At 49.6% G+C, this 27,891-nt stretch overlaps 1 long non-coding RNA gene across 1 annotated transcript; it reads right to left on the bottom strand.

Annotated features, from left to right (window-relative positions):
- Positions 1-507: 507 nt before the first annotated feature.
- Positions 508-25,642, bottom strand: LOC136526919 (uncharacterized). Its single transcript, XR_010776633.1, has 3 exons — positions 25,466-25,642; positions 1,634-1,774; positions 508-609 (listed from the first exon to the last, which is right to left on the bottom strand). It is a non-coding gene; the product is annotated as an uncharacterized lncRNA (long non-coding RNA).
- Between the last annotated feature and the right edge of the window lie 2,249 nt (positions 25,643-27,891).

The following is a 27,891-nucleotide window of genomic DNA, read 5'->3' as shown; positions in this document are numbered from 1 at the left end:
CAGAGCCGTCGGGCTCTGAGCTTGACCTTTATGGTCACCGCCCACTCGCCATAGTTGGTGCGAGTCAGCGTCGGCCAATTGATGCCGCTGACTTCCCGCACCATGCGCACGATGACCTCCTATCGTGGCTAGGCAGCCACAACAGCGCCGCTGCTGTCGCCATCTCCAAACCATCCATCATCGCCAGCGGTTAGTCCGACGATGGCTTGTACAGCTCTGATACCACTTGTTGGCCCCTGGTTCTTCCACACAGGTGAGCCGATGTGTGGCAAAACCACCTGAAATAGCACACTTACGGAGGTACTCATCTTCCACCAGACACTAAGCACCCTGCAAGCAAACTACAGTGGCGGTATCCGTCGGGCACACCCCAAGAGAGAACCCAAAAGATCCATATTTTCCCAAGGATCCAATAATGAGAACGAGTTACAATACTTGTGCATTTCATACATCAGAAGTTCTTAAAAATTACATTATTACATTACCAAATGTCAGAGTGCGGAATAATAAACAATGAAATTTAGAAATAAACATCTAGCGATAAGAAACGAGGATCCATCTGAGCCCACCAGAAGAATCTTCCACACAAGGGTACTTCTCATGCATTACCTGCAACAGGGGTAAATAAACCCTGAGTACACAATGTACTCGTAGGACTTATCTGACTAGTGGGAATAATTTTCCGACTCTAAGGAATATGATAAGCTTTATGGTTTGCTGGTTTCCTTTGACAGAAAGCAATACTAATAGTGAGTCCTTATTTATGTTATTATTATTGGTCGTATTAAGTTATTATCTATCCAGTCTATATAAGCACATGTTCTACTTTTAAGCAAGAGTTGAGCAATCAATTCCATTTCATCATCATCCATTTTTTAGTTCTTACTACGATGCTAGAGTTAAGACAAGTCAAACCGACTCGTTGGCGATTCGCGAATCAATGTCCCTAGCTGGGTGCCCCGAAAACACATGCCCCGCTTGTACCCCAGGCACAAGCAGGACCAACCCATCACCCTCCTGTCCTGGGTGTCCAGGTCTCCGTCCAAACTTGGACTCCAAGCCCCCACTCCTGAGTCCCGGACTCAGTACGGTGCAAGGACCTCCACCGTCTTCGCCTCCAATTAGTCGGTCCAAAAAGAGCCAGATCCACGATAAGAGAGCAACAAGTCTTCCCTGCGCCCATACTCAAGTATGTGCTCGGAACAATAGATCTGTGACTTGCCTAGCGTTCGTTGCAACGACCAGTCCTTAATCGACACGGACAGGGAAAAAGTGTAACCAAGCCATGCCATGTTGGCCACAGGACACAACCCCTTACACCCTCCAGTACCCAAACCACATCCCTGCCCAGTCACCATTTACCTTTACATTATTTTATCATGAGTAATCATAATTATCACCTGTTTGTGAGTAACGGCAGGTTACTCACGCTACCGATATCCTGAGCATAGCAACTACTCGACCTATGCTAGTAGGACCCATAGGTAATTATATTTATGCATGTAGTTTCCATAGAATGCCTGTAACTTAAATGCACATTATATATATATATATATATATATATATATATATATATATATATATATATATATATTCATTGATCATAAAATAGGGGTTATGCACCGAGGCTTGCCTTGGGCAGGCGATGGGTCAGCAAAGTCAGCACCAAAAGGCTCCAGGGCTCACTCCTGCACGAGGATCTCCTCCTCGTACTCCTCAATGACTTCCTCGTACTCTTGTTCGTCGACGGGCACGAACTCTACCAACTCGTGATCTACATGCATTAAATGATGATACAATACTTAGTAATATAGCAACAGCAACTCTTAAAATAAAAGTACCTCTGTCTAACTACTAGCTAGTGCTACCGGCTAAGGTACTAAGTTACCTACTGTTACTACTAACAAGTACGAAGCATGACATACATTACCACAACAACTAAAGGTATTCTTACTCCTAAATACCGACTTAATCTATATATGATAACACAAGGATAATAGCTACTCTATTTATTAACTTACTCTAGGGCTATAAAATTTACAGCAAGTACATAATAATCTAGTGAGCCTACTGCAAAATTTTCACAGCTATAGCTATCACCAATTTAACACAAAAATTCCTACAATTATTAGTCTACATAATACCAAGCTCTCTAGTTTGAATTTATGAACCTACCATCATTGTCGCAGCTAACTGTAATCTAACTACTCTAACAGGTGGATGGTATTTTTGTGAACCTAATAAACTTGGTTTCACTATTTTTGGACATCTATATAATTTACTACTATTTTTCAAAGTTTAGTTCAAACTATTATTGAATAAACATTCATACTCCACTGGAATTTGAAAAATCCAATTCTACCGCGCGGCCCAACGTGCTTCGGCTTGGCCCAACCCGGCTCGACGCACGCGCACGCGCAGCGCATGGCGTAGCCCACACGGGCGTGGCCCAGCCCAAAGCGACGACGGCCCGCAGCGGGGAGGACCCACGTGCGCCGGTCAATATGCAAAAACGCCCTCTGACTCTTCTATAATCATGTGAGCGCTAAGCGCACTGTTTCGCTAGTCTACTATCTTACAGCTACACCCTCGGAACTTTCTATCTTCACAACAGCGATACCCCTGGGGCACCCACGCGCGCACTGGCACGGCGGCGTTGGCACCGACGGCTACGCCGGCCACATCAGCCCTTCCCCGCCCTAAATACGGGGCCAACACTTACCTAGGAGTGAACACGAAGCAGCAGGCGAATAAAGCATGAGCTAGGATGCTGCAGCGAGGTGCATAGGGTGATTAGCTAGTGGAGGCAAGGCTAGTGGTGCAAGAAATTACCGCGAGCTGCTTTGGAAAGGTGGCTTGCCGGCGGCGCATGCCAACGCGGTCTTATTGACTCGACGGACGACAGCTCCAAATTGGAGCGCTGTGCAGCGATACTAGCAGCAAGGTGGGGTTGGTTGGGTGGTTGGCTACCCAGCGGAGCCGAGAACATGGCTAATTAGATTATGGTGCTGCCATCATGGCGAATCGAAGAGAGCGGGCCCATCGGCCATGGCGACAACGGAGACAGGGGACGACAGGTGAGGCTTGTCTCGTGGCTGCCGTGGTGTGACCCGGTCGCCCACACTGCGATCAATCATGCACAGGCTATAGGGCTGTGGGGAACCATGAGGCATGCTCCAGACGGCTGGCCGCATGGCCTAACATGCAAGCCGACGATGCTCGGTCCTTTGCGTCATAGTGGACAGTGTCGGCTAGGGAGAGCTTCAGCGTCACGTCGCATCAAACACGGGCGTGCTGGCAGAGACAGGCGGGCAAGCTCACGCGTGTAGCGGTGCAAGTCAACTGTAGCAGTAGCCATGTGGCAGCAGTGGCCGGGGCACAGCGTGATAGGACCACAGCGCAACGCAATAGTGGCAGAAAGACTGGGCCCACCAGGCGTGACGTGCGCGTGCGGCGTGTGTGTGCTTGGCATGCCAGGCGCAGCAGTAACAGCACGGCCTGCAGCGCAGGACCGGTGCCATGTCCGGCCAGTGCGTTGGCAGGGGCGCGGACAGGTGGCCACGACACGGCAACGGCAGCAATGGCGGTGCGAGCTGTGCGCTAACGCGTGGTGGCAGGAGGCCGTGGCCAGTAGCACAGGGCCACACGCGCGGGCGTGCGTGCACAGGCGCGGCAGTGGTGACATGGCCGACATGGCAGCGCGCGCTGGGTAGGCTAGTGCAGCGGTGCCAGGCCAAACCAAGGCGGTGACTGTGCCCAAATGTAGAAACCGTGTCATGCACGCTTTTTAAAGCATCCCAAAAACCCAAACCCGATGATCCAAAAGCAAAACCAGTTATCCTATACTCTAGATGGTACATAGGGCTATCAAACTAAGCCAAAACATCATGCCACTACTTAACCCCATCATTCTACAAAAATGGTCGAACATGGCTTCGTCGACCCCTTTTCAAACTTGCGCGAAATGACTAGGCTTCAAACGGTTACGCGTCGAATTCCTTTTCCAAGCTACTTGATACACTAGCTAGTGAACCCCGTCCTCAACCGCACGTATTTTATCATCGCCTATGAAGTTCGTAATACGAACTTTATCAAAGTATCGCATAAGCGTTCTATAGCATTTTTGTTCGATAAAAATTCACTTAGAACCCTAAACGATATAAAGCAACATGAAATGTAGCATTTGTTTCGTGTTGCCGACGAATGTTTCAAGTTATGTGCATTACTTTATACTCTATAACTCATATATTTACACACAATTACACATACGTATGATGCTCATACAATGTTTTAGCAAAACTGAACAGTGTAACACTGAAGGTGTTACAAATCTACCCACCTAAAACAAAATCTCAACCCAAGATTTCATGTGCCTAGTGTGAAAAGGAAATAGAAATACATTTTTAACGCACACTAACTATTAGAACCAGAGAGAAGGTGGGGGTAATGCTTCAATATGTAACTTTCTTGTTCCCACGTGGCCTCATCCTCAGAGTGGTTTTGCCACTATACTTTGTAGAACTTTACCACACTGTTCCTGGTCACTCTCTCTTTCTCATCCAGGATTTTGACAGGGTGCTCAACATAAGTCAAATCAGGCTGGAGGGGAAGCCCTTCAATTTCCATAGCTTCATTAGGAACCCGCAAACATCTCTTCAATTGTGACACATGAAACACATTGTGTACCGTAGATAAAATATCGAGAAGCTATAGACGGTAAGCAACTAGGCTACACTGCTTCAAAACTTTATAAGGACCCACATATCGGGGAGCGAGCTTGCCATGGATACCAAACCGATGCACCCCTCTCATAGGAGACACCTTGAGGTACACATAATCCCCAACTTCAAATTCCAACGACCTTCTTCGCTTGTCTGCGTAGGCTTTCTGTTGGCTCTGAGCTGCCTTCAAATGACTCTGAATAAGGACAACTTGCTCTCGAGCCTCCTTGATGAATTCTGGCCCAAAGTATCCACGGTCTCCCACTTCAACCCAATTAAGTGGCGTTCGACATTTCTTCCCATATAGAGCTTCAAATGGTGCCATGCGAATGCTCTCTTGGTAGCTATTATTGTAAGAAAATTTAGCTAACTTCAGGCATCCATCCCACTTCTCAGGAAAAGAAATGGCACAAGCTCTCAACATGTCTTTGAGCACTTGGTTCCCCCTTTCGGTTTGGCCATCAATCTGGGGGTGATAAGCTGAACTGTGGAGGAGACTAGTTCCAAGACACTCCTGGAGTTGCTCCCAAAAGCGTGAGACAAAAATTGATCCCCTATCAGTGATGATAGTGAGGGGAACTCCGTGTAGAGTCACAATCCGGTCCAAGTACAACTCGGCATACTGTCTGGCAGAATATTTAGAATTCACTGGGAGGAAATGAGCTGACTTGGTGAGGCCATCCACAATGACCTAGATAGAGTTATAGCCCTTGGTTGTGCGGGGTAAACCCATAATGAAATCCATGGAAATATCTTCCCATTTCCAAACAGGAATGGGCAAGGGCCACAGATATCCTAGAGTACGTATATGATCTGCCTTAACTCTACCACAAGTGTCACACTCAGCGACGTGTCAGGTGATGTCATGCTTCATGTTGGACCACCAGTACAAGTGGCGTAAATCATGATACATCTTATTGCTGCCCGGATGAATAGATAGCTTTGAATGATGGGCTTCACTCAAAATCTTTCTTCTCAGCTCATTACTGAATGGAACTACCAGTCTATCCTTGTATCTCACTACACCATGCTCATCAACACTAAAGTGAGGGCCACGCCCTTCGGCAATCATTTTTTTTATGTGGGGAATTTCTTCGAGGTCTTGCTTTTGCTCTAGAATAATCTGCTCAAGCAACTCTGAGATCAAGGCAATGTGAGCCAGCACTTCTGCATGGTTGAGAGACAAAGTTGTTTCCTTAACCTGGTGTGACTTTTGGCTCAAAGCATCAGCCACTACATTGGCCTTTCCTGGGTGATAATGGACTTGCAAGTTATAATCCTTTATCAATTCTAACCATCTCCTTTGCCTCATATTCAGCTCAGACTGAGTGAAAATATACTTGAGGCTCTTGTGATCAGTAAAGATATGCACTTTGTTGCCCAATAGATAGTGCCTACAAATCTTTAGAGCGTGGACCACAGCAGCGAGCTCTAAGTCATGAGTGGGGTAATTCACTTCGTGCTTTTTTAGTTGGCGCGAAGCATAAGCTATCACACGCCTATCTTGCATAAGCACACATCCCAACCCCATCTTCGAGGCATCACAGTATACATCAAAGGGTCTATCAATATCTGGTTGGGCCAACACAGGAGCAGTGGTCAGAAATGCCTTCAGAGCTTGGAAGGCTTCTTCACAGGCTGGGCTCCATTCAAACTTAGCTTCATTTTAGAGCAGCTTGGTCATTGGCTGGGCTATCTTGGAGAAATCCAGGATAAAATGCCGATAGTACCTAGCTAGACCAAGGAACTAACAAATTTGGTGCACAGACTTGGGACTTGGGAGACTTCCAATCCAATACATCTTGCACCTTGTTGGGATCTATTGAAACGCCGTCAGGTGTCAGCACATGCCCTAAAAACTGCACTCGATCTAACCAAAATTCACACTTGCTGAATTTGGCATACAGCTTGTGCTCTCTTAGTCGAGCTAGTACTATCCGGAGGTGTTGGGCATGCTCTTCATCATTCTTGAAATATATTAGGATATCATCAATGAATACTACCACAAACTTGTCCAACTCCGGCATAAAGACTGAATTCATCAGGTACATGAAGAAGGCAGGAGCATTGGTGAGACCAAAAGACATCACTAGGTACTCATACTGCCCATACCTAGTAGAAAAAGCTGTCTTTGGTATATCATGTGGTCTGGTCTTGATCTGATGATAGCCTAATCGGAAGTCAATCTTCAAGAACACCTTGGCACCAGCTAGTTGATCGAACAAAGTATCTATGCGGGGCAAAGGATACTTGTTCTTAACTGTTACCGCATTAAGAGGGCGGTAATCCACACACATCTGCAGAGTACCATCCTTCTTCACAAAAATGGCTAGGCAACCCCATGGTGAAGAACTAGGACGGATGAAACATCTTTCCATCAACTCTTCTATTTGCTTCTTCATCTCAGCCAATTCCCTTGGAGCCATGCAGTATGGGTGTCTAGAGATAGGAGTTGTACCAGACTCTAACTCAATGGAGAATTCCACCTCTCTGTCCAGTGGCAACCCAGGAAGATCTTCAGAAAAAATATCCGGGAACTCACATACCACAGGGATGGGGGTAAGATTAGGAGAGGCTTTAGCATGGGCAGCAATAGGTAAGACTAGATCTGAGGGTACAAGAAGAGACATTCTATCCTCAGAAGAAGGAAGTCGTAACTCGACACTTCTCCGCTTCATATCTAAGACTACCTCATACACCCGTAACTAGTTCATTCCAAGAATAGCATCAATGCCTTGCCCAGGCATTACCATGAACTGTAGGCGATAGGTGTGGGTGGCTAATACCAAGCTTACTGTGTCCGTTCGGGTATTGATGCACATCTGCAAACCCAGAGTACAGATTCAATAGGCATACGGTATAGCCATAAGTGGTATATTATGTTGGTCTACAAATCCCATGCTCATAAATAAATATGATGCACCAGAATCAAATAACACATAAGCTAGATGGGAATCAATGGTGAACATACCAGCCATCGCTGGTTCCTGTTGCAATATCTGCTCAGCATCTGTGAAATTCACCTATCTAGATCTGCTGGTTGGCACCTTCCTCTTGATCACAGTCTGCTTGACTAGCCTGGAGTTCGCCGATGGTTGAGCAGACTAAGCTGTCTGTTTCTGGGGACACTCTCGGGCATAGTGGCCATCTTTGCCACATTTGAAGCAAGCGCCAGGCTTGTTTCCAAATCCTTGGCGAGGTGGGACCTACTATCCCTAAGGCTGCTAGGGCTGCCCTTGCTGAGTGGGATGCACGATACTGTGTGGAAGAAGTCTGAGAAGTATGCTGGGGCTGCCAAAATGAATGCCCGCCTGATGGTTGATAGGGCCCCCGTCGGACAACCTATACCTTCTGAGTATGAGGGTGGCTAGAAGACCCCATGGCCACCCGCTTCCTCTTCCACTCTGCCTAGGAATCCCGCTGCAAGCCTTCCATGGCGATGTCAGCGTTCATTAGTGCCCTGAAGGTCTGATAGTTCACAGTGTACAACTTCTCCTGAAGGATATAAGATAGGCCACGAAAGAAGCAGTCCTTCTTATTCTTGTCAGTGTCCACATGGATGCCAGCATACTGAGACAAGTGATTGAACTTATTAACATAGTCCATCATTATCATACTCCCTTGTCGCAGTTCTAGGAACTCAGTCAGCTTCTAGTTGATGACACCAATAGGAATATAGAACTCTCTGAATGTTGTGGTGAACTCCTGCCAGGTTGCTGGATGATCTGGCTACTGCATGGCATGGAAGGTATCCCACCATGCACTCGCGGATCCCAATAACTGTTGCACTATAAAGCGCCCTTTCTGCTCATTGACCACGTTGAGCAACAGAAACTTCTGCTCCAGAATGCGAAGCCAGTGCTCCGCATCTAGGGGCTCATCTGTTGGGGTGAAAATGGGCGGGTGGGTCTTGAGGAAATCCTGGTAAGAGGAGGGTCCCTTAGGACGGTGGGCATCATCCCTATTCCCACCATTGCCCCCGTGGCCTCCACGGGCGAAGCCAGCAATAGCTTGTGCCATAAGCTCCATGGCACGGGCTGACTCACGATGAGCAGCCATCAGCTCTGCCATCATCTCAGCGTTAGTCATTGGCGGTGGCGGCGGTGGAAAAGGATAAGGAGCCATAAGTGGAGCCTCCTAACTCCCTCCGCTGCCGTGCTCATTGGCCCGGCCACTCTTGCCTTGGCCCTCACCAAGACCGTGAGCCACCCCAGCACTGGTGCTCCCATGTCCAGACCTTAGATTTATATGTAAGAGATAGGAACCATTCATTTAAAACATCCTTCCCGATCAGCAGTAAGGGATTAGAGAAATAACAGCACATTTATTAAGGCATTCTTTTAGTTAATCCTATCACTTCACTACTCCAATTATACATGCAGGGGGGATTTTAGTTTAAGCAAGATGCTATTATCATGATGCATGTATCGTCCTATACGTTCACTCAAGCCGGAATATAGCAGCATTCGTAAATTTTCGACACATCGTACACTCACTTTCCATATACTAAGCAATTTCTTACGCAACATAAGTTAGTGTACCTACATAAAATGGATTAGATAAAACCAGTGCCGCTATCCTAGATAGACCATATTGCTAGGGCTGATACTTAATTACATAACTTTTGTGCATCCTATTTTTCACAAAACTTTTGTTGGTCAAAATTTTAAACTTTCAAAAAGAGTGATGAAACTCATAACCATTATTGGCTCTGGTACCATCTATGGCAGAACCGCCCGAAATAGCACACTTACGGAGGTACTCGTCTTCCACCAGACACTAAGAACCCCGCAAGCAAGCTACAGCGGCGGTATCCATCGGGCACACCCCAAGGGAGAACCCAAAAGATCCATATTTTTCCCAAGGATCCAATAATGAGAACGAGTTACAATACTTGTCCATTTCATACATCCGAAGTTCTTAAAAATTATATTATTACATTACCAAATGTCAGAGTGCGAAATAATAAACAACGGAATTTAGAAATAAACATTTAGCGATAAGAAACGAGGATCCGTCTGAGCCTACCAGAAGAATCCTCCACACAAGGGTACTTCTCATGCATTACCTGCAACACAATGTACTCGCAAGACTTATCCGACTAGTGGGAATAATTTCCCGACTCTAAGGAGTATGATAAGTTTTATGGTTTGCTGGTTTCCTTTGATAGAAAGCAATACTAATAGTGAGTCCTTATTTATGTTATTATTATCGGCCGTATTAAGTTATTATCTATCCAGTCTATATAAGCACATGTTCTACTTTCAAGCAAGAGTTGAGCAATCATTTCTATTTCATCATCATCCATCTTTCAGTTCTTACTACAATGCTAGAGTTAAGACAAGTCATACCGACTCGGCGCCGATCCACGAATCAATGTCCCCAGCTGGGTGCCCCGAAAACACACGCCCCGCTTGTACCCTAGGCACAAGGACCAACCCACCACCCTCATGTCCTGGGTGTCCAAGTCCCTATCCAAACTTGGACTCCAAGCCCCCACTCCTGAGTCCTAGACTCAGTGCGGTGCAAGGACCTCCACCGTCTCCACCTCCAATCAGTCGGTCTGGAAAGAGCCGGATGCACGACAAGAGAGCAACAAGTCTTCCCTGCGCCCATACCCAAGTATGTGCTCGGGACAATAGATCTGTGACTTGCCTAGCGTCCGTTGCAACGACCGGTCCTTAATCGACATGGACAAGGAAAAAGTGTAACCAAGCCATGCCATGTTGGTCGTAGGACAAAACCCCTTACACCCACTAGTACCGTAACCACATCCATGCCCGGTCACCATTTACCTTTACATTATTTTATCATGAGCAATCATAATTATCACCTATTTGTGAGTAACGGCAGGTTACTCATGCTACCGACATCCTGAGCATAGCAACTACTCTACCTATGCTAGTAGGACTCATATGTAATTATATTTATGCGTGTAGTTTCCATAGAATGCTTGTAACTTAACTACACATCATATATATATATATATATATATATATATATATATATATATATATATATATATATATATATATATATTCAGTAATCATAAAATAGGGGTTATGTACCGGGGCTTGCCTTGGGCAGGCGACGGGTCAGCAAAGTCAGCACCAAAAGGCTCTGGGGCTCCCTCCTGCACGAGGATCTCCTCCTCGTACTCCTCAATGACTAAGTTACATACTGTTACTACTAACAAGTACGAAGCAAGACATACATTACCACAGCAACTAAAGGTATTCTTACTCCTAATACCGACTTAATCTATATATGATAACGCAAGGATAATAGCTACTCTATTTATCAACTTACTCTAGGGTTACAAAATTTACAGCAAGTACATAATAATCTAGTGAGCCTACTGTAAAATTTTTATAGCTATAGCTATCACCAATTTACCACAAAAATTCCTACAATTATTAGTCTACATAATACTAAGCTCTCTAGTTTGAATTTATGAATCTACCATTGTCGTAGCTAACTGTAATCTTGATGCACTAACAGGTGGATGGTATTTTTGCGAAGCTAACTGTAATCTTGATGCACTAACAGGTGGATGGTATTTTTGCGAAGCTAACAAACTTGGTTTCACTATTTTTGGACATCTATAGAATTTACTACTATTTTTCAAAGTTCAGCTCAAACTATTATTGAATAAACATTCATACACTACTGGAATTTAAAAAATCCAATTCTACTATGCGGCCCAACGCGCTTTGGCTTGGCCCAACCCGGCGCGACGCGCGTGCGTGCAGCGCACGGTGTAGCCCACGTGGGCGTGGCCCAGCCCAGAGCGACGACGGCCCACAGTGGGGAGGACCCGCGCGCGCCGGTCAATATGCAAAAATGCCCTCAGACTATTCTATAATCATGCGAGCGCTAAGCGCACTGTTCTACTAGTCTACTATCTTATAGCTACACTCTCGAAACTTTCTATCTTCACAACAGCGATACCCCCAGGGCACCCGCGCACGCACCGGCACGGCGGCACTGGCACCGGTGGCTACGCCAGCCACATCAGCCCTTCCCCGCCCTAACTATGGGGCCGACACTTACCTAGGAGCGAACGCGAAGCGCCGAGCAAAGGAAGCGTGAGCCAGGACGATGCAACGAGGTCGAACCACGTTGGTGGATACCCTGCAGCCACGGCGGTGGCGTTCTGGTGAGTGACAGCGAAGCCAGGGCAAAAGGGGTAGCTAGTGAGCTCAAGGGACTCACCACGGAACCCACCGAGGCTGCGGTTCGATCGGAGATGGCCCGAGCCGAGCTAGCCGCGTGCGCATGGATGGTGCGGTGGTGCACGGTGATGGCACAACCACGTTAGGGAAGGCTAGGCTGCGGTAGCGCTTCGGTCGAGGTGCGTAGGGTGATTAGTAGGTGGAGGCAAGGCTGGTGGTGCAAGGAATTGCCGCGAGCTGCTTTGGAAAGGTGGCTTGCTGACGACGCATGCCAACGTGGTCTTATTGACCCGGCGGACGGCAGCTCCAAATTAGAGCACGGTGCGGCGGTACTAGCAGCAAGGTGGGGTCGGTTGGCTACCCAGTGGAGCTGAGAACGTGGCTAATTAGATTACGGTGCTGCCATCACGACGAATCGAAGGGAGCAGGCCATCGGCCATGGCGACAATGGAGACAGGGGAGGACAGTTAAGGCTTGTCTCGTGGCTGCCGTGGCGTGACCCAGCCGCGCACATTGCGATCAATCACGCACGGGCTATAGGGCTGTGGGGAACCGCGAGGCATGCTCTGGACGGCTAGCTGCATGGCCTAACACGCAAGCCGACGATGCCCGGTCCTTTGCGTCGCAGTGGACGGCGCCGACCAGGGAGAGCTTCATCGTCGCGTCACATCAAACACGGGCGTGCTGGCAGAGACAGGTGGGCAAGCTCACGCGTGCAGCGGTGCAAGTCAACTACAGCAGTAGCCGCGCTGCAGCGGCGGCCGAGGCGGAGCATGACTAGACCACAACGCAACGCGACGATGGAGGAAAGACTAGGCCCGCCAGGCACGACGTGCACGTGCGGCGTGTGTGTGCGTGGCGTGCCAGGCGCAGCAGTGACAGCGCGGCCTGCAACGAGGGACCGGCGGCAAGTCCGTCCAGCGCGTTGGCAGGGGCGTGGGCAGGCGGCCAGGACACGGCAACGACAACATTGGCGGTGCGAGCTACGCGCCAGCGCATGGTGGCAGGAGCCCGTGGCCGGCAGCGCAGGGCCATGCGCGCGGGCGGGCGTGCACAGGCGTGGTAGTGGCTACGCGGTCGGCGCGGCAGCGCGCACTGGGCAAGCTAGTGCAGCGGTGCCAGGCCAATCCGAGGCGGTGACAGCACCCGAAGGTAGAAACCGTGTCGTGCACACTTTTTAAAGCATCCCAAAAACCCAAACCCGATGATCCAAAAGCAAAACCAGTTATCCTATACTCCAGAGGGTACATAGGGCTATCAAACTAAGCCAAAACATCATGCCACTATTTAACCCGATCATTCTACAAAAATGGTCGAACATGGCTTCGTCGACCCATTTTCAGACTTGCGCGAAATGACTAAGCTTCAAACGGTTACGCGTCGAATTCCTTTTCCAAGCTACTTGATACACTAGCTAGCGAACCCCGTCCTCGACCGCACGTATTTTATCATCGCCTACGAAGTTCGTACTACGAACTTTATCAAAGTATCGCATAAGCGTTCTATAGAATTTTTGTTCGATAAAAATTCACTTAGAACCCTAAACGATATAAAGCGACATGAAATGTAGCATTTGTTTCGTGTTGTCGACGAACGTTTCAAGTTATGTACATTACTTTATACTCTATAACTCATATATTTACATACAATTACACATACGTATGATGCTGATGCAGTGTTTTAGCAAAACTAAACAGTGTAACACCGAGGGTGTTACACGGCCGCTCACCGGTGTTGCCGACCACACACTATGGTTAGAGGTAGAAGAAGGGAGGGAGAACAGAGTGCACACACACAGCATAAGCACCAGCGTTGGCCCGAGCTCTCCAGAGGAGATGGCAAAACAGAACTCGCTCTCTTTACTGAGTTGCAATGGGAAGCTATATATACAACTCTACCCGTCTAATCCTAGTACACAGACATGTCAGGCTGCCATGCTACTATAGTGACTAGATGTGACAACAGAGCTGACTTTGGCGTCTGCTCCTACTGTGGCTACAGTGCGGCAGTGGAGCCCTTTCAGCACCTGCCGCTGTCGGTCGTAAAGGAGAGCAGCAGATTACTTTACAACATATGCACTGAGAAGAATGATGAAGCCTTGCACCAAAATCCTCTAATCCCCACTACTAATAATTAGTGGACTCTGCTTATGGGAGATGCCTTAGATTTGCAAGCTCTGTTGGTCACTAGAAACGTAAAGGATCCATCCACTTAATCGTAAACTCTGGAGACTATGAATAAGTTAATATTTGCCGCTATCAAAGTTAAAAATCAAGACCTAAAGAAAATCTACATAAAGTAAAAAGTAGCAGGAGATCCTGGGACAGTAGGCCGAAAAGCAAACTCCTAACTGAGATTTCTGATATCACCAGATATAAACCAAAAAGAAATTGCAGTTTCAACTGAAAAATCGTGGATGTAGAACAGCTAAATGTCAGCTGAGAAATATTCCTTTTGCCTCTATTATGATCTTGACAAACCTTTCTTTGGTATCCTATAACTCTGAATGAGTACATGTATGGTCTGAAATAAAAACAGCCATGACTATGTTCTGCGAATGTATGAACAAAGTCAAAAATCTTAGCTTAATCATGTTTTTGCCTAATCCCAAGGATCCAAGCTATCTTAATTTTGTTTGTATGGTTGCCCCCTTTCGGTAAGTACCATTGACCCTACATTTACTTGAGGATGTTTGGTTTCTACATAGAAAAAGCAAGGGTATCACGGGGACATATCTGTGTGGTAAAGTGTGATAAGATTCATCCAAAACACCCACCAACCCAGTAATCAACTCTACATTGTCAAATAATCTACTTCTCCATCTAAAAGTAAAGCGTGACAGCTTACTGTTACCCTCAAATAATCAGTAATTTTCCTTTTATTCATTTATAAATAAATAAACAACAGCTTACTGTTACCAACTTTAAGCCATGGTTACATTACAGACAATTTGTTAGACTTAATTTGTTTGATTCTTCAAGGCCTCACGTACATGCTATGTATATGATCCAAGAGTTAATTCCTCTGCTCAACATCTGCAAAGCTTACCTTGATACCATTATATTGCAATTATTACTTTGAATTTGTTGAATTTATGACTAGAGCATCATAAAACATTTTTGTTCCTGAACAGCATGCCTAAGAAAGAAACAAAAGGATAGCAGCATGGGATTTCCATGCGCACATGTCAAGTCTATTTTGATCAGGTTCATGTCCCAGCCGCTATCACTTTCTCAAAGGAACAAAAGCTAGGATACAAGCAAACTTTATCATAAAAAGAAAAGGTGAAAGGAAAGTAAAGCAAGATTGTTTTGACCCTAATAAGTTCATGGTCCCCTTTGACTACACGGATACAAAACAGAGTAATCTACAGAAGCCACAGCCCACTGGTATAGATGCCATGCTCTCTAACTTAACTTTTGTAACTGGAGATCAAAATAAATCCTTAGATGCCATTCAAGGAACAACCAAAGTAAATTCACCCATGCGTGGTCGGCTGGACCATATTCCCGAAGTACTTGGTTCAAGACTCTCTAGGCCACTTTTGACTGCAGTTGGAAGAAACCAAAAACTGTGGGCAACCAATGCCAGTGAAAGGAATCGCGCACTGAACATTCAATAGTTTAGACCGTCTCCAACAGCCTTGGCATACGGTGACCTATACCCAAAATGCATCATACACAGTGAGAAAATGGTCTCCAACGGAGTAGGCAAAAGAGAAATCCATTTTGTGTAGAAGGAGAGAGGGAACCCAAATTAGCGTGCTCTCTCCGTCGTGACCCAAATCTGGAGGCTCCCATCGTGGTTGAAGGAGGGACAGCAAGCGAGGGAGTGGAGGTGGAGCGCAGCGCAGCGCAGCAGAGGCATGGCGTGGCGACGGATGCCGTGCGTACCGATGGTGGGGGCGATGTCGCCGTTGAGGTGGGAGGCGGCGACGAAGCTGACGAGGAGGCTTCTCTTGCCGACGCCCGAGTCCCCGATGAGGAGGATCTTGAAGGAGCACTCGTGGCCGCCGCTACTCCCCGCACCTGGCGACCCCATACCCCCTCAGATTCCGCCCGATTCGGTGGCGAGGCGGGCGCGGAATGCGGGGCAGAGCGGTGGCACGAGGGCGCGGGCGTCGCGTGCGGGGCCGGCAGCAGCGCCGTGGAAAAAGAAGGAGTTGGGCCGCGAAGAGGGCGGCGAGGGAGAGCCCGAGCGCAAGCACGAGTGTGGCTCGCCGCATCGTCGGGAGGGCGCGCGCGGGCGCCGCCGTAGCCGTCTCTGCTTGTTGGCAGCGGTTGCCGCTGCTCTTGTTTCGGGTGCTCAGGAGGAGGGCGGCGATGGATGGAGTGGAACTGGAAGGTTCGAGGGCTCGCCTTGCTGGCAGTAGCAGAGGAGAGAGGGGGCAGCCGGTGGAGGATGGTTCGAGGGCTCGTCTTCCAGGGCGGCGGACTCGTCGGAGATTGGGATGGGGGCGATGAAGTCGGGGCTCGGGATGGAGTATGCGTGGGCCGTTGGAAAAGGTGAGTTTTGGGTCACGCACTCATTTACTGTAGGCTACCCAATCCACTCGTATATGGTTTTGGACTGTTGGAGACAGTCTTACAACCGCCATTCACTCCCCCAAGAGGCCACAGCTCCTTTTAGCTACAGGCTCGTCATGGAATCGTACCAGTTTCAGAGAAGGGTCATGCACAATGCGACAGAGCACGACAGAGCAGTTTCGTCACAGGATCCGACAGACTAAGATAACAAGTTTTAGCATACATGATATCTGTTAGATAATCTGCTGTAATACTGTAGCCGCTGTTGGTGTAGGCATCGCATGGCTCACCTGCAGCATTGTAGCTACATGTAGAGGCCGGCGCAGAGTCAGCCCTGTATGCTATTTAGTTACTGTTACAGCATGTGCGTTGTACTAGAACTAGATGAATAGAGTTGTATAAATAGACTACCATGGCAACTCAGTAAAGAGAGTTCAGATTTGTCATCTTCCATACAGGGCTTCGGCCAATGCTGGTGTCTTGTACTGTGTGTGTATGCTTTGTTCTCCCTTCTTCTTCAAGCTCTAGCCATAGTGTGTGGGGACGGACAACGCTTGTTCGTGGTCGGCGCGGCTAGTGGGTGCTCGGCAACACTAGCGGGTGCTCGGCAAGACTGGTGAGTTGTTCACTCACCTGAGCCGGTGATCCCGTGGGCCTACAAGTGGTATCAGAGCCATACAAGCGCAGTTGCCAGACTAACCGTTGGCGATGACGGGCGGTTCGGAGATGGGCGACAGCAGTGGCACTGCTGTGGCTGCCCAGCCACAACCGAAGGTCGTTGTTCGCATGGTGCGGGAGATCAGTAGCACCAATTGGCCGACGCTGACTCGCACCAACTATGAAGAGTGGTCGGTGACCATGAAGGTCAAGCTCAAAGTCTGACGGCTCTGGAATGCTGTTGACAAGGGCACCGACAATGAGAAAGATGACATGTCTGCGTTGGAGGCTATCCTCGCTGCTATACCGACATAGTACAGAGAGCCATTGGGGCGCGAAGAGCTCGGCTAAGGAGGCATGGGAGGCTATTGCGGCGATGCTTGTCGGTTCCGACCGCGCAAAGAAGCCAACGGCCCAGCTTCTGAAGCAGGAGTACGCCAACCTCAAGTTCAAGGATGGTGAAATAGTGGAGGACTTCTCCCTCCGCCTGCAGATGCTCATCAATAAGCTGAAGAGCCACGGCGTCACCAGCGATGAAGAGGAGGCGGTCTCCAAGTACCTCCACTCTGTGCCGGCAAAGTACATCCAGATCACTCTCTCTATTGAGACGATGCTGGACTTGTCCACCCTCACTATTGAGGATGTGACAGGCCGTCTGCGGGCGGTGGACGACCACCTAGAGCAGGCGACAGCAACGAAGGACAGCGGCAAACTCCTATTGACGGAAGAGGAGTGGGTTGCTTGGAGGAACTCTGGGAAGGTAGCCTCCTCCAGCCACAGTGGCAATGGCAAGCGCCGCGGTAAGGCTTCTTCGAAGAAGAAGTAGGTCGACCCCAACGCCTGCTGGCATTGCGGGAAGATGGACCATTGGGCAAGGGAGTGCGCAAACCGCAAGCAGAAAAAGAAGGCTCAGGCTCACCTAGCGCAAGTCGATGATGAGGATGAGACAACTATCCTAATGGTGATGTTCTATGCACTGCACAATGTCGAGGCCGAAAAGTAGGAAGAGGCGACGATGGTGGAAGGACCTGGGAAGGCCCTGAAGACTGTCAACCTCGACGAACCACGCGTCCAAGTTCACCTCGGATGTGTGGGCGCCGACCAGGAGCAGCGGTGGTATCTGGACTCTAGTGCCAGCAATCACATGACGGGCTCGAAGGAATCCTTCTCTGAGCTCGACGACGATGTTACCGGTATGGTGAAGTTTGGTGATGGCTCAAGGGTGGCTATCCAAGGGCGCGGCACCATCATCTTCAGGTGCCAGAACAGAGAGCACCACGCGCTAACGGATGTATATTACATCCCATAGCTGCGTTCTAGCATCATCAGCATTGGTCAGCTGGATGAACGCGGTAGCGAGGTACTGATCAAGGATGGACTCCTTAGGATCAGGGACCAGGAGCAGCGACTTCTTGCCAAGGATAAGAGGTCACTAAACCGGTTGTACCTGCTCGACCTGAAGGTAGAGCAGCCAGTGTGCTTGGTGGCAAGGCACTCCGAGGAACCGTGGATGTGCCATGCCCGGTTTGGACATCTCAGCTTTGATGCGCTTGGTCGGCTGGAGAAGATGGTCCGAGGGCTACCCCACATCAAGCACGGAGGCAAGTTGTGTGATAGCTGCCTGGCCAGGAAGCAAAGGAGGCTACCTTTCCCAAAGGCGACCAAGTATCACGCGAAGGACGCTCTCGACCTCGTCCACGACAACCTCTACGGGCCGATCACGCCTGCTACAAATGGTGGTCGGTGGTACTTCCTCCTGCTCGTGGATGATTGCAGTCACTACATGTGGCTGCAACTCCTGACGAGCAAGGACGAAGCGGCGGCGGTGATCAAGAAGTTCAAGATGCACGTGGAGGTCGAGAGTGACAAGAAGCTCAGCGTGCTGAGAACTGATCGCAGCGGCGAATTCACTTCGGTGGAGTTCGCTACGTAATGCACGGATTAGGGTGTGGAGTGACACCACACCGCGCCATACTTGCCACAACAGAATGGATTGGTGGAGCGATGGAACCAGACGGTGGTCGGCATGGCCAGATTCATGATGAAGGCCAAAGGCATGCCGGTAAGGTTTTGGGGGGAGGCGGTGACCACGGTGGGGTTCATCCTAAACCGCGCTCTGACCAAAGCCCTAACGGGCAAGACGGTGTTTGAAGCTTGGTATGGGCGCAAGCTGAGCGTGTCCTTCCTCCGGACATTCGGTTGCATCGGCCACGTTAGGAAGATGAAGCCAAACCTCACCAAGTTGGAGGACAGGAGCACACCCATGGTGTTCCTAGGCTACGCGGAGCGTACCAAGGCGTACCGGCTCTACGACCCACGCGAAGACAAGGTGCTTGTCTCGTGCGACGTCGTGTTCGACGAGGAGGCGGCTTGGGACTGGAGCAGTTCGAGCACAGGGGAAGCTGGCAGCTTCACCAGCACCTGCGTCGTCGAGCACTTGGTCATCCATGGTGGTGGAGACGCTAGGGAAGAGGTGTCGAGCACTCTAGGAGGAGCACCGAGCACTCTAGCGGTAGAGCCAAGCACTCCTAGGGCAGTGTCGAGCACTTCAGGAGGAGTGCCGAGCACTCCTAGAGGGATGCCGAGCACGCCAGGAGTGACGCTGGGAGGTTCTGCAATGGTGGCGACCACTCTAGAACAGGTGCTGAGCACTCCCATGATGGAGCCAAGATGTCTTGCAGTGGTGCCAACCACTCCAAGACTGAGGCTGGGCACTTGTTGACAAAAGATGCTCGACAGTCTACCGAGGGGTATCCCACGATGGTAGATTTGTCGTAGAGGTGAGCGAGATCAGGAGCGAGATGGTAATACAAGCACCAAGACACAAGATTTAGACAGGTTTGGCCGTTAGTATGACGTAATACCTACATCCTATGTTCTGATGTATTGCATTAAGATGTCGAGTAGGGGACCCCTGTCTCTCCTTATATACTCTAGAGGGGTAGGGTTACAAGGAAAGTATCCTATTTGGTACCATACAATAGCCTGCAGTGCACGCCGAGCAGCGCTGTGCACGCCTTGATCTTATGGGCTGGGCCACCTCTGATGGTGCGGCCTATGTCTTGTCTTGTGGATACCGGGGGCCATACCCCCATAGCTAGTCTCCAAGCCTGACAGTAGGTGACGTAGTCATGTGGTGTCAGGGTTAGAAAGTAGAAAACTAGCTGAGCAGGCAGCCAGTCCCCGGGCGCAGCCTCGAGATGAGAAAAATGCACATTCACCGCAAGGTGAAGTGTGCCCACTTAGTCCCCGAGCCTGCTGGAAGATGAAGAATGAATCTTATAGTAGGGTCAAAGAAAAAGAAGTCTGAAGGCTTTGCTGACGTCATCCGACATGCGCGTATCAAGACCCTATATGTGCTGCCCAAGATCAGCTGCCCAAGATCAGCACCCTAATCTGAATAGCATGGAGCAGCTTGATAGCACACCGATGAGACGTAGCAAGATCCGACCACCAAGGGCGATGTCCGAGCGCCGAGGAGTCCCCGACGTAGCTAGCGATGTCCAAGCACCGAGGAGTTCTCGACGAAGCTGGCGAGGTCCGAGCACCGAGGAGTCCCCGGAGTAGCTGGCGATGTCCGAGCACCGAGGAGTCCCCGACATCGCTGGCGACGTTCGAGCACCGAGGAGTCCCCAGCATAGCTGGCGATGTCCTAGCACCGAGGAGTTTCCAGCGAAGCTAGCGAGGTCCGAGCACCGAAGAGTCCCTGGTGTAGCTGGCGATGTTCAAGCACCGAGGTGTCCCCAGCGCAGCTGGCGATGTCCGAGCACTGAGGAGTTTCTGGTATAGCCGGCGATGTCCGAGGAGTCCTCGGCATAGCGGGCGACGTCCGAGCAGCGAGGAGTCCCCGACGTAGCGGGCGACGTTCGAGCAGCGAGGAGTCCTTAGTGTAGCGGGCGACATCCGAGCAGCAAGGAGTCCTTGGAGTAGCTGGCAATGTCCAAGTTGCGAGGAGTTCCCAACGTAGCTGGCGATGTCCGCGCACCGAGGAGTCCCCGGTGTAGCTGGTGATGTCCGAACACCGAGGAGTTCACGACGTAGCTGGCAATGTCCGAGCACCGAGGAGTCATCGGCGTCGCTAGTGACGTCCAAGCACCGAGGAGTCCCCGGCGTAGCTGGCGATGTTCGCAAGGTGAAGTGGGGTGAAGTGTGCCTACTTAGTCCTCGAGCACGAAGAATCTGAGGGCCAAGGAGTAACCGACGTAGCTGGTGATGAAGCACGAGCGACGAATAGTCTGGTCAACTAGTCGGCGGCGAAGTGAACTTTGAGTAGAAGCGATCGGCGAACAGTTCGATCAACTGGTCGACGACGAAGTCTATGGATCTAGCGGTCCGACCAGTTGATCGATGGAGAAGCCCGAGCACTAGGTGCTCCGATGATCTTGCAATACAAATATGTAGAATGGGTAGTACATGATGTACAAATATATGAACTCCGGAGAAAAATCAGCAATGACGATGAAATAGCGTAAGTAGCTCGGTGATTAGTTGGTGTGAAGATGTATTTAATATAAACCGCCCGAACAGTTAGTGTGTAGCTGAGTCTCTAGCCCTAGCTAGCTGTTAACCATAACGCAGAGGGCAGACGCTCGTGCATGTGTAGGGAGGAGCCGGAGACAGTGCCGTCTCTGGAGGCGTCCGAGCATCAATAGGACTGTTCGGGGGTTCGAAAAATCGTTTGGAGCACAAACATGGAGAAAACAGCTCAGAGAAATATTATGGTGATTAACGAAGATTGGAGAATATTTAGAAAAATATTAAAGCGTGACTTAGCTTTAGACAGAACGTCTGGTCGACAGCGTATGACGCTATCTGGTCGATGAGAGGATGGACGTCTTCAACCTGGTCAACGAATCTGCCCCTCAGGGCATGTTGGTAAGTGGCGGCGGCGTTGGTGAACCCGAAGGGTAGGGCCGTAACCCCTAGAGTTTCTCGAGCAGCCTCCGATAGATCTGGATCAGAGGGTGGTCGACGCTAAACCAGAGTGTCTACAGCCGATTCGGCGATGGAGAGGCAATCGGCGAGCATCAGACAGACCCAATCGATGGATGCGATCAGATCTTCGTTGTTGATCTGCCTCCTCTAGAAGCGAGGAAGCGGGCGGCGAGCTGTTGATGAAGGTGACCTTGGAGGCGGTTCCAAGATTGGATCTACAGTCGCAGGTGTGGGGGTGATCAGCGCAGAATCGATCTGCACCAGCTCGAGGAGCTCTCCGACTCCGTCAGTATTGACGATCCATGAGATCGATCCGACCATAAAGATCTGACTGGGCTACGGGAGGAACGAAGAGCCTACGGAAAAAGCCATCTTGTTTGACAAGGAAACAACACGTAAGCTCCTACCTGGTGCGCCAATTGTCGACAAAAGATGCTCGGCAGTCCATCGAGGGGTATCCCACGATGGTAGATTTGTCGTAGAGATGAGCGAGATCAGGAGTGAGATGGTAATACAAGCACCAAGACACAAGATTTAGACAGGTTCGGCCATCAGTATGACGTAATACCTACATCCTGTGTTCTGATGTTTTGCATTGAGATGTCGAGTAGGGGACCCCTGCCTCTCCTTATATACTCTAGAGGGGTAGGGTTACAAGGAAAGTATCCTTTTTGGTACTATACAATAGCTTGCGGTGCACGCCGAGCAGCGCCATGCACGCCTTGATCTTATGGGCTAGACCACCTCTGATGGTGCGGCCCATGTCTTGTCTTGTGGATACCGGGGGCCATACCCCCACAACACTCCTATAGTGTGGCCAAACACTGCAGGAGTTATGACGAGCTGTCCAGAAGTAGTGTCGAGCACTGTAACCAGGGTGTCGAGCACTCAAGGTGCTATGCTGAGCACTTCGGCGGAACAGGGAACTCCATCGACGCCGATCGAGTTTGCCCCACCTTCAAGTGACATCACTGAGTTTATGGATGTCTTCCACGAAGGTGAGAAGGTGCGGTTCCGTAGGCTGGATGACATCGTCGGTGGCACAGAACCCTCAAGGCTAGCTAGTCGGCTGCTCAATGACATAGAGCTACTGCTCGTCAGTCTAGAGGAACCACCCACGTTCGCGCAGGCTGAGCAGGACAAAAACTGGTGACGGACGATGCTGGAGGAGATGAAGGCGATCGAGGAAAATAAGACATGGTAGCTCGTCGATCCACCTCCAGGATATTGTCCGATCAGCCTGAAGTGGGTGTACAAGGTTAAGCGGGACGAGCTCGGCGCCATTGTTAAGCACAAGGAGCGTCTCGTCGCCCGAGGCTTTGTTCAACGTGAGGGATAGACTTCGAGGAGGTCTTTGCGCCACTAGCGCGCATGGAGTCGATCTGTTTGCTACTAGCTTTGGCAGCAGCAAAAGACTGGCGCGTCCATCACTTAGATGTTAAATCGGCCTTCCTCAACGTCGAGCTGGCGGAGACGGTCTTCGTCAGGCAACCTCCAGGTTTTGCCGTCAAAGGAGAGGAGCACAGGGTGCTCCGACTGCGTAAGGCGCTCTACGGGCTGCGGTAGGCCCCGCGAACATGGAACGCCAAGCTTGACGCCACGCTGGGCAAGCTTGGGTTTCAGAGGTGTGGAACCGAGCACGCGCTCTACACGCGACAACGGGGGAAGGAGGAGCTCATCGTCGGCGTGTATATGGATGACTTAATCGTCACCGGCGCGTGTACGGAGGACATCAACAGCTTCAAGCGTGGGATGGTGGCTCGTTTTCGAATGAGCGATCTCGGCGTACTCTCCTACTACCTCGGCATCGAGGTGAGACAGGGGAAGGAGGAACTCACGCTCGGTCAGAGCGCGTATGCCTCCAAGCTGTGGGAGAGGAACGGCATGGCTGAGTGCAAGCCATGCGTGACTCCGATGGAGGAGCGGTTGAAGCTAATGAAGGCCAGCACCGCGGCGAAGGTGGATGCAACACTCTACCGGAGCATCATCGACGGTCTGCGCTACCTAGTCCACTCGAGGCCGGACATTGCGTTTACCGTGGGATACATTAGTCGCTTCATGGAGGATCCCAGAGAGGATCATTGGGCTGCAGTGAAGGGGCTATTGCGCTACGTCAAGGGGACGGTAGATCATGGGACCATCTTCCCAAAGACCGATGGGAGTAGGCTGCAGCTCACTATGTTTAGCGATGCAGACATGGCGGGGGACATTAACGGACGACGGAGCACCTCTAGCGTGCTCGTCTACCTTGGGTCGGCCCCAATTTCATGGCTATCACTGAAACAGAAGGTGGTGGCACTATCTACGTGCGAGGCAGAGTACGTAGCGACGGCCACAGCGGCGTGCCAAGTTGTGTGGCTGCGCCGGCTGCTAGGCAAGCTGACCGATGTGGAAGCTCACCCACCAGCACTGATGGTGGACAACCAGCCCGACATCGCCCTAGCGAAGAATCCGGTTCTGAACGATCGGAGTAAACATATCGACGTGAAGTTCCACTTCCTTAGGGACTGTGTCGATGGAGGGCAGATCGTCATCGAGTTCGTCGAAACTGGTCGGCAACTCGCGGACATCCTCACTAAGCCGCTCGGACGTCTTCGACTCACGGAACTGAAGGAGATGATCGGCATGGAGGGGGTACAAGGGTTAGCATTAGGATTAGGAAAAGATTATTAGATAATCTACTGCTACCTTGTGTGAACACAGCAAGGGGAGGCGGCGCCGAAAAGGCCCCCTGCTATAATACTGTAGCACTGCAGGTGTAGGCGCCACACGGCTCACCTGCAGCACTGTAGCCATATGCAGAGGCCAGCGTAGAGGCAGCCATGTATGTTATCTAGTTACTGTTACAGCATGTGCGCTGTACTAGGACTAGATGGATATAGTTGTATAAATAGACTCCCACGGCAACTCAGTAAAGAGAGTTCAGATTTGCCATCTCCCATACATGGCTTTAGCCAACGCTAGTGTCTTGTACTATGTGTATGCTCTGTTCTTTCTTCTTCTTCAAGCTCTAGCCATAATGTGTGGAGACGGACAACGTTTGTTCGTGGTCAGCATGACTAGTGGATGCTCGGCAACACTAACAGGTACTTGGCAAGACTGGTGAGTAATTCACTCACCTGAACCGGTGATCCCGTGGGCCTACGATATCATTTCGCAAAAGAGCATACCTGTTTCAGATTATGCCCGAAAACAGCTAGAGGTTAAAATGCTACAGAATTCAGACACGAAGCAGAACTGAATATCTTACTATTCGTCTTGACACAGGTGTGGAAAACAAAAAAGGTGATTCTTCGTTGTTTGAGGTTGGAGCTAGAGCTGGTTTGTTTGTTTGTTTGTTTTTGATTGATCAGTTTGGTCAGAATAAAATGACAAAAGCATCTAACAACTGCTCGACGAGCGCGACATGGTTGAAAATACTCGAGGACGGGGTGAAAAGTTTGGTCCGTACCGAAGGCGTCGCCGCTGGAGATACTTCCTCGATCTTCCGTGTGGAGCGCCCCTCCGGAATGATGCCAAATCCGCCGTCGGATCGCGGCTCGGAACCGCCGGCGGCGGCGGCGACGCATCTCGCTTCGAGGACGCGGCGTGGCCGGACTACGTGGAGAGATGAACGGCATTCTTCCTGGTCCTGGAAGGCCACTTGATGGACTGGGCTCGATAGCATAGTGAGTGGTTGGCCCAATGTGCAAAAAGAGAGTGAGAGAGAACGAAATTAGGCCAGCAACGTTTATGATTGATTTGCTAAAAAAAATGATTTAAGAGAAAAAAAGAGGCACGACCAAGGTGTGTAGACACGAATACTCGAAAAAAAAAAGGTGTGTGCACATGAGTCTAGTATGTGCATGTTCATCCGATCCGATCTTTATATACGTTAAAATAAATATGTGAAGTGTTTTAAAGTCTGAGCTCTAGAAGGTGCCCATTGAGAAGCGTACCATCATTTGGTGTTACTAAATGAAAACTCTCATCAGAGCCTCCGTGTTAGTCTTCACTATATATGTTAAAAGAAAAGAGATAAATCATATAAACTGAAAATTCTCATAAGAATCAGAAAGATATTGTCATCAATTAACTAGATTTTAATTAGCATTGATAGTAATATAGCCGTCCAATAATCTAATATCTCTACACCTAAAATATTCTTATGGCCATCGTTTGTCCCCCGCCCCCGCCCCCGCCCTCGCCCCAGCCCCATATATATATGGCAAAGAAAACGTACAGCCAAAAAAACATATACAGCAAAAAAAAAACGGTAAAAAACCACCATCCCCGTTTTCCAAAAATATCCTATACGGTAAAAAAATTGTTTCCAAAAAGAAACATATACGGCAAAAAAAAAACATGTTTCCGTAACAAACTATTCCACATCAAAAATCATATATATAAAAACCGTTTTCGAAACAAACTCTTCCACGTAAAAAACTCATATAAAGGGTTGATTACGTGCCGATAAAACAGATCAGACATATATTCAAATAGAGGAATTCGCGACGAAACAGATCATGCACATATTCATCTCTACACCTAAAAAATTCTCAATGCCATCGTCGGATGTCAAGTTATTTTGCTTCGCCCAATTTAATCCGCACGCTTCCACATTGCCCCACCCTCGTGGGTCCGCATCCGAGAGTCCGCGTCGCCCGGATGCCAAGTTAATTTGCTCCGCCCTAGCTTATAATGGCGAGTCAGGTACGTGAATCCCACACACTCCCGAGTCGCCCAGCCCGTCGAGCCCCACCTTCCCGCAAAAAAAAACGCTTGCGTGTGCGCCCTAGCTATAGTGTGCGTCGGCGGTGGGGGACACCTGCGACTTGCTGGATGCTGTCGTGCGTAGTACCAGCGTATGCAGGAGCGCGCGCGTCTCGCCATGGACGCGGGCGACGTGATGCTGCAGTATGTGCTGGCGGCGGCCGCGGTGCTCGCCGCGCTCTGCGACATGCTCGCCGTGTGCTCCGCTTCGCCTCGCGTGCTCCTTAGCTCGAGCCTGTGCCGCCAGCAGTGAGCATCTGCCAACGCTTGCCCGGCTCGCCCACCCATGCGCGTGTGCCCATGCGTCTGTGGCTATGCGCCCTGCTTGCCTCGTGCGCGTGCGGCTGCGCGTCTGCAACCCGCTCGCCCTCGTGCTAGAGTAGGAATGATGGAACGACGTGATGTGGCCCGTGGGCCGAATGGACAGACCTCCTGCCCACATGTAACAGACGACTCCGTTGCGTGCTGATTCACCTTATGTCCACAGGTAACAACTTGGCCCATTAGTCTACCACGTCCACAGAAGAAGGAAAACCAAGATGAATTTAGAAATAGTTTAGGGTTCCAATGCAAAAGTGTTTATTAGATTTTATTAAAAATTGAAAATGTATAATAAAAAACACATAAATGATAATTAAAAAATAAAACCAATTTTGTTAGGTTTCTACAAACCATATCTACACGACATATGTCATAAAGATCATGAAATATGCTTTATGTAATCAAATTTGAATATTTCTTAATATGTTCGTCTAAACCACAAGCTGTGTACATCGTCGTAGATATGGATAAAAGATTGTTTATATGTTTGTCTAAACTATAAGAAACGTACATCGTTGTACAAATGTGTCGGTGTTTTGGGTCCGGCGGATCCTCAACCAACCAGTGAAAGTGTACTGCGTGCCCCTAATCCCGGATGGTGATACAAAGAGACACAAGGTTTATACTGGTTCAGGCAATAAGTGCCCTACGTCAAGTCTGAAAGAGCGATCTTGTATTCCTTGCACCGAGGTGCTTGTAGTAGGGTTTACAAGCTGGGCGAGAGAGGGAGCTAGTCCCAGGTCTCTACGTGGAGTGGCGTGGGTTGCTTGTGCGTGTGCGTTATAGAGCGTCGTGTGTCGCTTG

Source organism: Miscanthus floridulus, chromosome 19, assembly GCF_019320115.1.
Source record: "Miscanthus floridulus cultivar M001 chromosome 19, ASM1932011v1, whole genome shotgun sequence".
Lineage (NCBI taxonomy): Eukaryota > Viridiplantae > Streptophyta > Magnoliopsida > Poales > Poaceae > Miscanthus > Miscanthus floridulus.
The sequence above is the reverse complement of the archived record's forward strand: the minus strand, read 5'-3'. Positions and strand labels throughout refer to the sequence as shown.